This window comes from Pleurodeles waltl, chromosome 1_1 (genome assembly GCF_031143425.1).
Source record: "Pleurodeles waltl isolate 20211129_DDA chromosome 1_1, aPleWal1.hap1.20221129, whole genome shotgun sequence".
Classification (NCBI taxonomy): domain Eukaryota; kingdom Metazoa; phylum Chordata; class Amphibia; order Caudata; family Salamandridae; genus Pleurodeles; species Pleurodeles waltl.
The window spans coordinates 940,790,899-940,804,803 of record NC_090436.1 but is presented as its reverse complement, the minus strand read 5'-3'; the positions used below and the strand labels follow the sequence as shown (position 1 = coordinate 940,804,803).

The 13,905-nt window shown below is 42.7% G+C and overlaps 1 long non-coding RNA gene across 1 annotated transcript in view; it reads right to left on the bottom strand.

Moving 5' to 3' along the window:
- The window catches only part of LOC138285352 (uncharacterized), a 28,240-nt gene extending 14,951 nt beyond the window's left edge, over nt 1-13,289 (bottom strand). Inside the window, exon 1 of the long non-coding RNA XR_011201576.1 lies at nt 13,143-13,289. This is a non-coding gene — a long non-coding RNA (uncharacterized lncRNA). The remainder of the gene's footprint in view (nt 1-13,142) is intronic.
- Between the last annotated feature and the right edge of the window lie 616 nt (nt 13,290-13,905).

Genomic DNA, 13,905 nt, shown 5'->3' with positions numbered 1-13,905 from the left:
TTTACACTCAAAACACATGAATATTCGTTATTGAAATCAGTGTTAACACAGGCGCATCAAGCAGAATATTGTATGGATGAAATGTGGCTTCAATTGAATTTAGAAAAGCTGCACGATGAATGCTTGATTCTGTATTGTTTTGCATTTCAGATCATCAACAGTGTTTAGGCCGGGGTCCCCGACTTCCAGGAATGACTCAGTCGGGGGGTCCCTAGATTATAATCATGATTCATTGGGGGGTCCACGAGTTCCAGTAATGATAAAGTCGAGGTCCACAGAAGTCAAAAGGTTTCAGAACCACTGCATTAGCCAGCCAACATCCTGAAGCTGCCCAAGTTTTGATGCACTTCGATTAGACTTTATTTTACCCAGAAGGCTGATTTCAGCAAAAACAAACTTTATGATCAAAGCATTAGATTACTTTTCCTCTAGGTCTTGTAAAGCTGCACTGATCATGATCGACACAGAAAAGGCTTTCAATCGGTAAGTTACGAGGCATTGATTGTTAGTTTTCTACACAGGTTAATATTAAGAAAATTATACTCTAATGCACCAGTAACTATTACAATCAACTCAGCAAGCAGGTAAATATCCAGTCACAGGAGGAACATGACGAGTCTGTTGCAGTTCCCCAGCGTATTTGCCTTATTTATTGATCAATCCAACTTCATATAGAAAATAAGATTATTTCACCTTTTTGCCATATGGCCAAATGAATTTTGTTTGCTGGTGATTTGATTCTGTATCAAAAGAGCAAAGAGCATAATACTGCATAAGCAGGAGAGTTGATCCACACATTCTCTCAGATTTCAGGTTATAGGTTCAATCATCATAAAACCAAAGTTATTTTAATAAATGTTTCAATAAGCAACCTCGCTTTGAGTCTGCAGGATAACTAGGAACCTCGCAATTCTATTAGATATCTTTGAATTTATAATATGCTAATTACAACGAGCTATATAAACTAAGTTAACTAACAACAATAAATAAAATGGAAATGGAGTTTGAAATGTGCAAAATCTCCCCCTTACTATTATAGGCTGGATTGCATAACTCAAGATGTCAATGCTATCTTTAATAATGTATTATTTAAAAATGTGCCTTGTTAATCAAAAATATATTTTTTGATTGACTAGATAGATTAACTACTAAATTTACACGGAGAAGACAACAACCAAGAATTAATTTATCAATGACTCACTTGGAAATCGAAAAGGGAGGACTAGCCTGATTAATGATAGACTAGACTATCTACCTGCATTTGCTAATTATTTAAAGTGATTGGGTAGTGTTGATATGTTGCTCTGAATGTTTATGATCATGCTGTAACTAAAATGATCTTTAATAAATATTTTTTTGACCCTATCATATTCATCAAATCATCCAAATATCTGTACAAAAGTAGGCCTAAAACTTTACAAATGATGTAATTGCATAAATAACTATTTTCACTCAGTTCAATGTCCCAGAAACTGATGAATGTTTCTTTACGATACTGTATTAGCAAGGGCTACAATCTCGATTAAGGTGCATTTAGAAAATGAGAAGATGCTGGCTTTCATTGGGTTTATGTTTGCATCAGAAGGGACAATGAAATATTGGAAGCAATCTGAAACCTTATCGGCTAAAATTCTTCTTGGCATTTCAATACTTTCCAACGCCTAAACTATTTTAAGCCTTCTTTCGATGAGACGTGGCTCTACTTTCATGAAATAGGTAATGGCATCTTCAATACAAGTACTATTGGCAAATTATATGATATTCTTAAACAGGTGATCCAACAAGTTTCATATATAGAACTTTTAACAAAATGGGATAAAGAGAAAGGGGTCAAGATATCCAAAAAGAAGTCTCTTGATTTAGCAAAAAATATTTACAGGGAACTAATTTTCGGCGTATGAATTTTCATTGCAAAATAGTAACTTTTTTATACTCCTAAAATACTCAACAAGATTTACCTCAATGTTTCACTTTTTTGTTTTAGATGCCGAAATAACTAGTTGAGATTGGTGGTTTGTGATTGGCTACTGTTCTAAGTTACTGCTACTTTCGTTAAAAAATGTTCAGTTTATTGGCGCTTAAATAAATTATATCAGCCCTGATGCCTATACAGTTCTTTAAGGTGCTTCACTTCATTTACAAGGACTAGTATGTCAAAAGAGAAGATTTATATGTATTGCAATCTCCATAGCCCACTCACTCATTTAGGAAGAGGGAAATGATCATCTATACCGACTTTCAATGACTGGAAGGAGAAAGTGCAAAAAAAGGTTATGCTTTATGAACTTTATTTGCGTTGAGAATAAACCTGATAACTGTTGCGCCGTTTGGAAATATTTTCAATGATGAATTAACCAGACATGTATTTTACATGGTGATTTTATTGCAAGTTATTTGCAGTTCTTTACGTCCCAATGAAACACAATTTAAAGCAAAGTGAATATTTTGGACCCGATTCCAAGTGGCCGAAATAATGCAGAAGTAATTCTGATGAGCCCCTACCCTTCAGACATTTCTGTTGCAAAAAGCAACAAACGTCTCCTAGTGAGAAATTCTATTAAAATTGAGTATAACTCAGAGAAATTGGTGCAGTTACATCTACTCCCCAGATATTCCCCATTTCCCAGGTCTCAACTTGTAACAGCTCTGTTATTACGCATCCTAATATAACAAAGGTCCACGACATAGGTAAATACGGATAGCAATTTACAGTAGATCTAATGTATACCAAAGGCACCCAAATTAAACTCTTTTCTGTGAATGAGGCACATGCCAGATTTAACAAAAGTGGTGTTACAACAGATGTAGCGCCATTTTTCTTGTGGCTCCTTGTGCCCCCCTACTGCCACCATGTGTGCCCCGAATTTAAAATAAAGCACACCATGTCGAAGGGTAGGGGGCAATAGTGTCAGAATTTCTGATGCTATTGACGTACTGTTCAGGGCTGGCGCCAAAATTTTGGCATTAATCCTGAACAGTACATAGGAGCTATTTGAAAAGAATGGTGTGTCCCCTTTTAACGCCTGCTCTGAGTAGATGTTAAAAGTGCGAAAAAAAATTACGCAAAGAAGTCTCTTAGATTTCTTTGCACCATTTTTCGGCTCCCCTAACAGGGGAACGCCCCCTTTGCATACATTGTGCACTAGACCTTCTTAAATCTGGGCCACAATGTCTACCCAGTTAAGAGCTGATATGGAGGCGCACATTAGTTTCTGCTTACTTCTCTATTACTGTTTAAGCACACATATGTTAAAACTTACAATGGGTCACCAAGGCACCATCTCCTCATGGTACTGTCTAATCTTTTCTTTTGAAGCTGGCATTTTTCCCTTTGAACTTTGCACTCCTATAATAAAGTATGAGATTTATTTTAATTTGGCATTCTGCTTCTTCTTCTTGGACTTTGACTACACTTCAGTCTTGATTTCGAAATGCACAACACCGTTTCTGTGATATGGACAAAGGAGACGATGGCATAACCGTGAGTTCAGTCTAAGCCTCGTCATCGCTGTGGCCTCTTGGACTTGTACTTTGGGTCCAAAAAACTCATAGTAGAACTGTACTCCCCGCCTTTGTCATCATTTGTTAGGTTTAGTGCCCCCATTGTAGCACATCTTGCCACGTGGACAACAAATCGTAAAATGAATGAAAATATATTTACATTTCCACACGATCCAGCTGGGGACAATTCACCCAATAGCGATGATGAAGACGTCCATTTAAGGGCCAATGACGCAAATGGCTGCTGGGTACATTTGACTATTGAGCCCAGACTCCAAATGGGCGCGGGGGCTTCTTTAGAGGTATAAGTGCAGCATTCTCTATCACGTTATCTTTTAAGTCATTCCTTTTCTTGCTGTTTTCTTGCTGCTGAGTATAGTGTATTGAGAGTAACATTGTACAGAGGCCAGGGTTGCATTTTACCTTCCTCTTGCCACCACGGGCTCCTGCTCCATCCATCTGCTGATTAATTCCTATATCTCTGAACCTTCAGGTGCAGTGATTAACTTTAACTGGCGGTTTCCGGTAGCAGCTACCGGCACTTATTTTGGGTATCGGCACTTTTTTTTCCGCATGGGACACTTCCCGATGGCAAGAGAGGGAAAACTGAAAAAGGGAAAGAAGGAGGAAGAGAAAGATGGAAAACTGTCTGCAATGGAGGAACCAGAAACGTGCAAGAGTGAGATAAAGGCGCAAACAATGTCTGCCAGTGGATTAAAGAGGCCTGAGATTCACGACTACGGAGCCTTGATTTACGGCGTGCTGAGATGTAATAGTTATCCAGTTGGCTACAACTGCGTGGTGATGCTCCGAGACAAGCGGCACAGCAGCTATGAAGACACCTGGGTCCTACCTCCACCCTTGTCAATTGCTGCTACCTTCAGGTCTGTAGGACCGCACGTAAAAATATAATCCCTGGATTTCATGCTGGCTAGCGAATCAGTTATTGGTCGATTCTAGGCAAGATGAAAGACGTGAGCTCTGGTTGCGGGATAGTTACATACACTACTTTGTCCCCAATTTATTATATTGATCCCTCCTAATTGTGCAAGAACCCTATTTGAGAATATGTATTCAGTTCACAGAATTCGCATGGGAATACCTCATTCTAGCCTAGAATGTTCCCCAATTAATATTAAGAAATGTTTCTAGTAATTGTCTTTGATCATTCATGCATTCAAAGTAACTACATAATAAAACGGTTTTGGTTGTGTTTTTCATGCCATTCTTTTTGGTACTACCTGGTTTGAGTAATCTTTCCATGCTTGATTTAGATAATACACATTATCCTTTATACAATTTGTAATGCAAAACACACTCAAATTAAAGTGAAAAGGGGCCAATTTGCTTCAATTAAACAAACTGATATTAAAGGATGGGTAGGAACAGCCAGGAAGATAAAATAGGTCACTTGCCAAAAAGAGGTGTTCTTGCCTCAGAAAACAGAAAAGGGTTAGACATGGTGCCAAAGCAGCAGGTACAATACTTGGAAGTGAGTGGCCTAGAAATCAATCAATCAATCAGGCTGTATTTCTAGAGCGCTGCTTGTCACCCAACCAGATGTTGTGCTGCTGCGTTGGCCAAAAAGGCAGGCTTTGAGCTCCTTCCTCAAGTGGATTAGGGAGGGAGAAGTGTACAAGTGAAAGGAGAGGGCATTCCAGGACTGGGCAGCTGAGTAGGAGAAGGAGCAACCTCTGGTGTGGCAGCGTCTGATTCGTGGTACCTGCCCAGGGGCTAGGTGAGTGGAGCAGAGGTTTCTGGGGTGTCAGGGGAAGCTCAGGCGGTGGTTCAGGTAGGTGGGTCCTAGGTCATGAAGGGACTTGTAGGCATGAGTTAGGAGCTTGAATTGATATCTTTCCTGGATGGGTAGCCAGTGGAGTTCTCTTAGGTGCTGGGAGATGTGGGTCCCTCTGGGGAGGTTGAGGATCAGTCTTGCTGCAGAGTTCTGGATTATCCGGAGTCTTATCATGAGTACGGTGTTGGTCCCCACATAGAGTGTGTTGCCGTAGTCCAGTCTGCTTGTGATGAGAGCCTGTATCACTGCTTTTCTTGTGCTGACTGGGAGCCACTTGAAGACTTTGTGGAGCTGGCAGAAGGTGTGGAAGCAGGATATGGCGATTGCATTGACCTTGCATTTCATGGAGAGTTCGATGTCCAGAATGATATCGAGGTTGCCTGTGTTACCTTTAGGAGAAGGGGTGGGGCCGAGTTCTGCTGGCCACCAGGAGTCTTTCCAGATGGAGATGTGTCTGCCGAAGTTCAGAATGCCTGTTTCGTCCTTATTGAGCTTCAGGCAGTGGTTCTTCATCCAGGTGGAGATGCTTTTCATGTAGTTTTGGAAGTTAGGTCCAGATTTACTAAAAAGTGGCACGGTGCGGTGCTGTGCCACAATTTGCAGCGCCACTCTGCGTCACTTTAGAAATGCAGGAATGCGCCATATTCACTATAACACAGCGCACCACTGTGCTTCCCCCTGCGCTGGTGCTAAATTTAGCTGCCAGCGTCAACAAATGCATCCTTGTACCATGGTGTAAGGGTGTCTGTGTTGAGGGGATTCATTGTTTATGTGCAGGAAGGTGGCTCTACCTGCACATAAACAATCTATAATGGCAATTTGGCACTTCTATGTGTACTGTGGAATGCAGCACACATAGAAGTATAAAATCGTCATTTTTGAATGATTGTTCCTGTGCTGGAAGGGTCACCTTTCTGCACAAAAACAATAATTGCTTTTTCCATGTGGGCTGCAAAATGCAGCCCACATGGAAAAAGCAAAAACAATGAGGAATAAAAGTATTCCTCCTTGTGTCATGCTAACGCCACCCCTGGGGTGGCATTATTTTTGGAGCTGCCACAGATTTCAGACTGGTAAATCTGGGGCAGCTTCAAAAGCAATGGGTTAGTTTTCGTAGTGGTGGGGTCTGCTGAGAGCAAGAGGATGAGCTGTGTGTCATCGGCATAGGAAACTGTGTTGATGTTGTGGGATGTGATGATGTCTGCAAGAGGAGTCATGTAGATGTTGAAGAGAGTGGGACTGAGGGAGGAGCCTTGAGGGACGCCACAGATGGTGTGCTTGGGAGATGACGGGAGGGAGCCAGACTCTCTGGTGTGCCCTGAGAGAAAGGGTGTAATCCATTTTAGCGCATCATCTGTGATTCCGATTTGTCTCAGTAGATGAATGGGTGTGCAGTGGGAGATGGTGCTGAAGGCTGCAGAGAAGTTCTAGCAGGATTAGGACGGCTGATTGTTCTTTGTCAAGCAGGGTGCAGATGTCATCTGTAGCAGCAATGAGGGCTGTCTTGGTGCTGTGGTTGGCTCTGAATCCTGATTTTGAAGGGTCCAGCAGGTTGTTTCTCTCCAGGTGCTGCATGAGTTGGAGGTTGATGACCTTCTCCAAGACTTTGGTTGGGAATGGGAGCAGAGTGATGGGATGGTAGTTCTGGAGTCCGCTGGGGTCTGCCGATGGCTTCTTGAGGTGAGGTCTTACATTTGCATGTTTCCAGGCCTCTGGGAAGGTGGCTGTGGTGATAGAGGTGTTGAGGATGGTGGTAAACTGGAGGCTGATCACGTTGCTTGCTAGGTTGAAGAGTCAGTGAGGGCAGGGGTCAGTGGGTACTCTCGAGTGGATGGAGTTCATGAGGGTGCTTGTGTTTGGTGTGGTAAACAGCTCGTAGGTGGTGAGCGGGTGGACGGTGACTGTGGTGGGTGTGGTGTCAGGGGGGTCAGCAGGAAGGGGTTGAAGTTTCTGTTGATGTTCTCAATCTTGTTGTGAAAGTGACCGGTGAGGGTGTCACACAGTTCCTGGGGGGTTGGAGATGAGGTTTTCTGTGGCTTGCAGGCAGGTTATCTTGTTGACTATAGCAAAGAATGCTTTGGTGTGGTTGGTACTGGTCTCAGTCCAGCATGTCAGGGCCTCCTTCTTGGTGGCTTTGAGCTGGTGGTGGTAGTTGTTGAGGGCTGTTTGAAGGTGGCCCGGTCTAGGTTGTTTCTAGTGGTCTGCCACTTCATTTCCTGTTGTTTGCGTATGCATTTTGCTGTGCTGAGTTCTGAAGTGTACTAACTGGCCTGTCTATTGGGTCTGTGTGGTCTGGCGAGTTTGGTGAGTGCAACTTGGTCCCCAGCACAGGTTATCCAAGCGTTGAATTTCTCTGCTGCCAGATGCAGGTCTGCAATGTTGTTGGGTAAGTTAGTGCTGAGGGAGAGTTTCCAGTTGTGTTGGTTGACCTTGGTCCAGCTGAGGAGGGGGTTTGTGTGGTTGTTGGGGGTGGTGTGGTGTGGTCTGGCAATGGTGAAATGCACAATGGTGTGGTCTGACCAGGTGAGCTCCATGGTGTGGCTGTACCTGATTTTGTTGCTGGATGTGAAGATGGGGTCCAACGTGCGACCTGCTTTGTGCATGGAGTCAGTGACCAGTTGTTTTGGGCCTGAGTTGTCCATTTATTGGAGGAGGTCTATGAAGTTGTTGTCTGTGGGGTCATCAAGCTGGAAGTTGAGATCTCCGTGGAAGGGGTAGTGTTCAGATTCAATGGCAAGTAGGGTAACGAATTCAGCACTTGCGTCGCTGATGCCAAATCAGGGTCCTGGGAGGTCTGTAGGTGAGTGTGCCTTTGACAGTTGTGTTGTCATCAGGGCGGAGCTGGAAGTTTATGAGTTCCATGAGTTCCATGAATCGCGTGGCCTCGGCATCTGTGTTGGTGCAGATGATGGATTCTTTGTGAATGATACTGATGCTGTATCCGTGTTTGTTGGTGCAGTAGCGGTGCTTCATCTTGTAGTTGCTAAGTGTGGCAGTGGCGATATCTGAGGAGGAAGGAGGGGAGAGTCAGGTCTCTGTAATGAAGACAACACCGGGTGCAAGGGTGGATATGGTGTCCCAGACTTCCTGGACGTGTTTGAAAAGTGATCTGGCATTGATCAATATGCAGCTTAGTTGTTTCAGTTAGGGGTCAGCTGGTAGGGGTGGCCTGGCGTAGGTCGCTGCAGTGGAGGTCAATTTTGGAGTGGAGGTGAAGCAGCAGTATATGCAGGTGAAAGGTCCCACTGTGGCACGAAGAGATGCGAGGTAGCAGATGCTGCTTCATTCGGGGTTCAGGTTGATGGGAGAATCAATGGGGGTTTGGTGAGCCAGGGTTCCTGCCACTGGGCGCACTTCAGGCATGTAGGGGCACAGAAGGGGTTGTCTTTAGCAGCACACCCATTGCGCATGCCCACTGTGCAGCCATGCTGCGGCTTTCATTTTGAAGGTCAGGGGTGGGAGGGGTGGCTCTGGCGAGGCAGGAAGCACAGAGGGAGGGCAGGAAATAGAATATACAGGGGAAAGATGCATGGAAGTGAGCAGTGCTGCCCTAGCCCCGCAAGACCTTTGTAGAGTTCCCTGGAGGTCTGGGATGGCAGAAGGAGCCTAGGCAACAGGAACCTTGCAGTGCCTGGCTAGTGTGGCAGCAGGGGGGAGCTGGTGATGGCCTGCTCACCAGACAGCATTGCGGACTTCATTTTGTAGGGGTGGTGAGCAGGGTTCTGGTGAGGTGGGAAGCGCAGGAGGAGGACAGGAAATGGAAAATGCGGGGAAATTGGTGCAGGTGTTAGCAGTGCTGTCCTAGCGCCAGGAGACCATTGTAGAGGTCCTTGGAGGGCTTGGATAGCAGAAGGAGCCTGGGCAACAGGAGCCTGGTAGTGCTTGGTTAGTGTGGCAACAGGGGGAGCTGGCGATGACCTGCTTCTGGCCCAATTACTTACCAGCAATCTTAATTTACTCCTGGTCCTACTCATACTCATCCCAGTCATTACTAAAAAGGTGATCGCACCTCCCTGGCAAATGCTAAAAGAGAAAGCCCACCAACCCAACGTGGGTATTATAGGTAATCTTACTTTCTCAGCATTCTCCAGGCATACCAAACTCAGACAAAGTCTGTGAGGTTAAGGACGCAAGGGCGAGCCATAATGACCTGGACATGTATGAGTAGAAATAGGAGTAATAAAGATTACTGGCAAGTAATCGGGCAATTACCTCTGTGTCTCTCGTCCTTGTTCCACTCATTACTTATGCGGAATACCAAAGCACAAGTGGACTTCACCAATAAAAGAAGTAATGCCAAATGTCAAAGCACACACATAAACTCTCTAAATATGACACTACAAAGCTTAACACACCAACTCCGAAGTTTTTGTCCATTTTATCCAGTTCCAGAAGTCTATAATGATGGACGAAATTATGATTCTGTCCGTGTCAAAGCTTTATAGACGTCAAGCAGGGAAACTCCAGTAAATTCCACCCAAGAGGTTGCAAACCTCCTTGTTGACCTGTGGAATAAGAAAGTCAGGTACTGAATACGCTAAAGCAATCATTGATGTGAGTCAACACACCTAATTCACAGGGAGGAAGAAGCGTCCTTCCCGTGACCTGCCTTTCCAAAAGCCATGTAAAGATTGTCACAGTTACGAAAATCTTGCGTTCTTCCTAAAGATATATGGAAAGAGCTCTGACCACATAAAGAAACTAAACATTCCTTCAGGAGAAAGATTTCAGAAAACCTAAGTAGAATATTTCCCTGAGATTTGTGGAACACAGAAGAAACCTAAAGCAAGAAATTAGCATCAAGACGAAACTCCACTCCACCTCAGCAAAGGAAATAAAAGGTAGTGTAGAAACAAGAGCTCCAAAGTCTCTCAAACTTCTAGCTGCAGCTATTGCCAGCAAAAAAGCAGTCTTCACATTAAGGAACATTGGGACAGATTTACAAGGCCCTAGCGCTTCTTAGCGCCACACCAGCATCTTTTTTTTACGCAAATGTGGTGGTAAGGAAGCCATTCTCCTTCACCATATTTACAAAGTGGCACTATGCTAGCATTGAGCCACTTTGCAACCCCTTGCGTCACATTTTACCTGCACCAGGTATAATGTATGCAAAGGCGGTGTTACCCACGAAGGGAGGCCACAAAAATTGGCGCAGTGAAATCTACAAGATTTAATTGCAACATTTTCCTGTAATTTTTAACGCCTGCTCAGGGCATGCGTTAAAGTGACAGGCCCATAGTAGCCTATGGGCCACCCTAACACTTTGCTGCTCTAATCCAGCAAAGCGCCACAATAGCGTCATCATTATGACGCTATTGTGGAAACGAGCGTTATGGTGCGCCATATTGTAAATATGGCGCAAACATGGTGTCATTAGGGGAGTGCAGGAGGGCGCAAGAAAACTGGAGCATCAAAGCTGATGCTCCAATTTCTTGCAAATCTTGTATATCTGGCCCATTGGGTCATATGTGCTAATACAATGTTACCATTCGTTATTTGCAAGAAATACTGAATCATAAGTATAGAACCGTAAGATCATATGTATTATTAGTAACTTTTTTCTTTTTGTAACTTCTTTAAGAATCACAATCGCAAATACTTATTCTGTAATGATGATTTATTAATAATCGCAAATGGAATTGCAAATTGGGTATGTCACACAGATTGCATTTAATGACATCATACCCAGGAGGTGAGGTTCCTAGACCTGCTTGCTTCCATTTTGCACACCACACATCTCAGCTGAGCAGGCGAAGCAAGTAGGTGGGTTAAAATATCCATGTTGTCTAACCAAAGGATGGTCGAGGACGTAATAGAAAACACAAGTTTTGTGACGTATCCGTGGAGATTCTTGTTGAAGAATGTGTTTCAAACAATGATAAACATTTTGGTAAAAGTTCATAAATAGTGGCTGACAACCCCCAAAAAATGGCTTGGCACTGAAGAGCGAATCAGTGCTGTCAGTGTCACCAAGGGCACCATTGAGGGGACCCATAAGCGCTAGTATGACTTACAGCCTTGCACCAAAGAAAATCTGGCACAAAGAATATCTGAGACTGGTCGTACTGGAGGTGGTTCTTTACTGTTGTCATCTGTGAAACAGATGGACGAAATGATCGAAGGCATCTTTGCACCAAAGGCTATGTGTGGGGTAATTGCCATCAATACTTCTAATGTCTCTTCTTCAAGTACAAGATAGTGTAAACCATTGTATTATATTTAATGGACCTATTAATAATTATTACAATTATTTAATTAAAAAAAAAAAATATAAAACATTTTTTAAATATTCAATGCAATTCATTTTTAAGTTCAAACTATTTTTTTATGAAAACTACGAATCTCATAGTGCATTTCAAAAGTTAAACATGTTAAATGTGGAGTCATTTCTTAGTTTCATTCATAAAATACCGCTAAAGGTTTTTAAAAATATTACCTAAACATCAATACATTATGAGACATGTAGCTTTAAAATACATCTAAAAAATTAGGAAAAAAATATATTCCTTAAAATTAATTTAAAAATAAGTTGATTTATTATCAAAATATCGGAGGAACACGAATGCTGTCTAGAGAAAACTCACATTAAATAGTATATTGTTGAGTTTGAAATGAAAGCATCATCTCATTCTGAATATTTGCCATCAAGTTTAGAGTAAGAAACTCCCCTGACACACAAATTAAAATGCGTTGACATACCCATACTGTTAGATACACAATACACACTATGCACACTGATCAAACTAGTTTTCTTTTGAGCAGGCACATTATGCAAAGTCGGTTGGTTCAAATACGTAGAATTAACATAAGGCCTACATCTAATAGATCTAGAAATCTACATACTGAATAACAATCTCCTTTACAATTTGAACACATTGTGAAGTTAAATCATTGCCTTAATAGAGGCTGTAATACCACTCAGTGGATTAATACTTGAGGATAGAGTTTGCTTGCAATGTTCTCATACACATTTAAGTAATAGACTGCAAGAATTTAGGAGGTCTGTAGACTGATTTTGAACTTCAGTGGGTCTGCCTTCTCATAGTGCTCAATTTGAGTCGGTGGTTTCCGGTGATGGCCACCAGTACCTATTTTTGAGGGCCGACACTTATTTCTCTGCATCAAACAATTACTGCGAACAAAAGACACATGGTAAAGTCGGAGGAAGAGAAAAATGAAAAAGCGTCACAAAGGGAAAACGCAGAAAGCTGCGAGAGAGTGGCTTTAAATAAATTAAAGAGGCCTAAAATGGCTGTAGGATTATGCTGCCTCAGTATTCCGTGCTAGCATATTTAAATGCAGCAGCCGCGGGTTTCGGAGCAGAGCTCTGGGCACCGGCACGTTTTTATTTACAAATTAAGCACTGCTCATAGATCTGTAAACATGCAAACTGAGCTTGTCCATTTCAATAGGGATATTGCTAGAGTCTTGGGAAAGTGATGGAAACGATGCATGCTATACGGTCAGAGGAAGGTGCTGTGAAAGAGGGTGAAGAGACTTCAAGATATTGTAGTTTTTCGCTATGCAAGAGTAGAATAGTTTAAGGCACAGGACTTGGGAAATTTTCTACATCTCGTAAAAGTGTGATGAAAGTAAGAAAAAGAGGAGAATGGTAATACGAACACTTGTTTCTTTTTTCTGGGTCTTTGTAATGAAATGATTATTCAAAAACAAGGTTTGATTCTATTTAGGATTTTTACAGTTCATTTACAAATACATTGTAGAAAACATTTCTTCACAATTTCTTGTATGACCTTTGAATGAACAGAAAAATATTTTTGGTTATGCATACTACATTGCTTTTGATCACATGAAAAATAAGAGCATTGACAATTAAAATAAGTACCTCAACAGTAGTTGTTTGTGATTTGTGTCCATAGAATCCATCCTTCCCTTGCTGGGTTCGCATATTGATCTGGGGTTGGTAGACAGGTGGGTGGTATATCTTCATGGTCACTATAACCATTCATTGGTTCTTCTGGAAGACATTTTCTGGTTGCTACAATATAACACAAATTGCAGCTAATTTACACAATGTTTCTAGTGCATTCTGTATTGCTCCACCACATTTATGCAAACATCATAAACCACCTTTTAGCAATCCAAAGGTAGGTATAACTAGAGACCTTGGTGGTCATTATGAACATGGCAGTAAACACCGCACCGCCGGTGGTGGCAGTAACTACCGCCAACAAGCTGGCGGTCGGGACCACCAAAAAATGAAGCACATGAGAAAAAGGCAGCGGGCCATCCACCCACCACCATTTTGGTAGTCCCGCCGACAAAGGGGGAGGTCACACTCAGCCTGGCGAAAAGGCCCTACCCGCCCACCAAATAATGAAACAACACACCGCCATCAGTTCAGGGGCGGGAACCACTGCCACGCAGAGCTTGGCGGAAACGACCCATATAAAGGGACCAACTTACCAGAGGCACACAGAACACGCCGACGCAGAGATGGAGCAAGAATTGGAAATATTCCCAGTGCTTCTCCTTGCCATATTTATCCAGGACCGTGACCGAAGACGAAGACTAAAACAGTAAATACCGCAGTCTAGTACACATGGGAGGCAAGGGTCCAGTTACACACCCACCCACACCGCAATGCA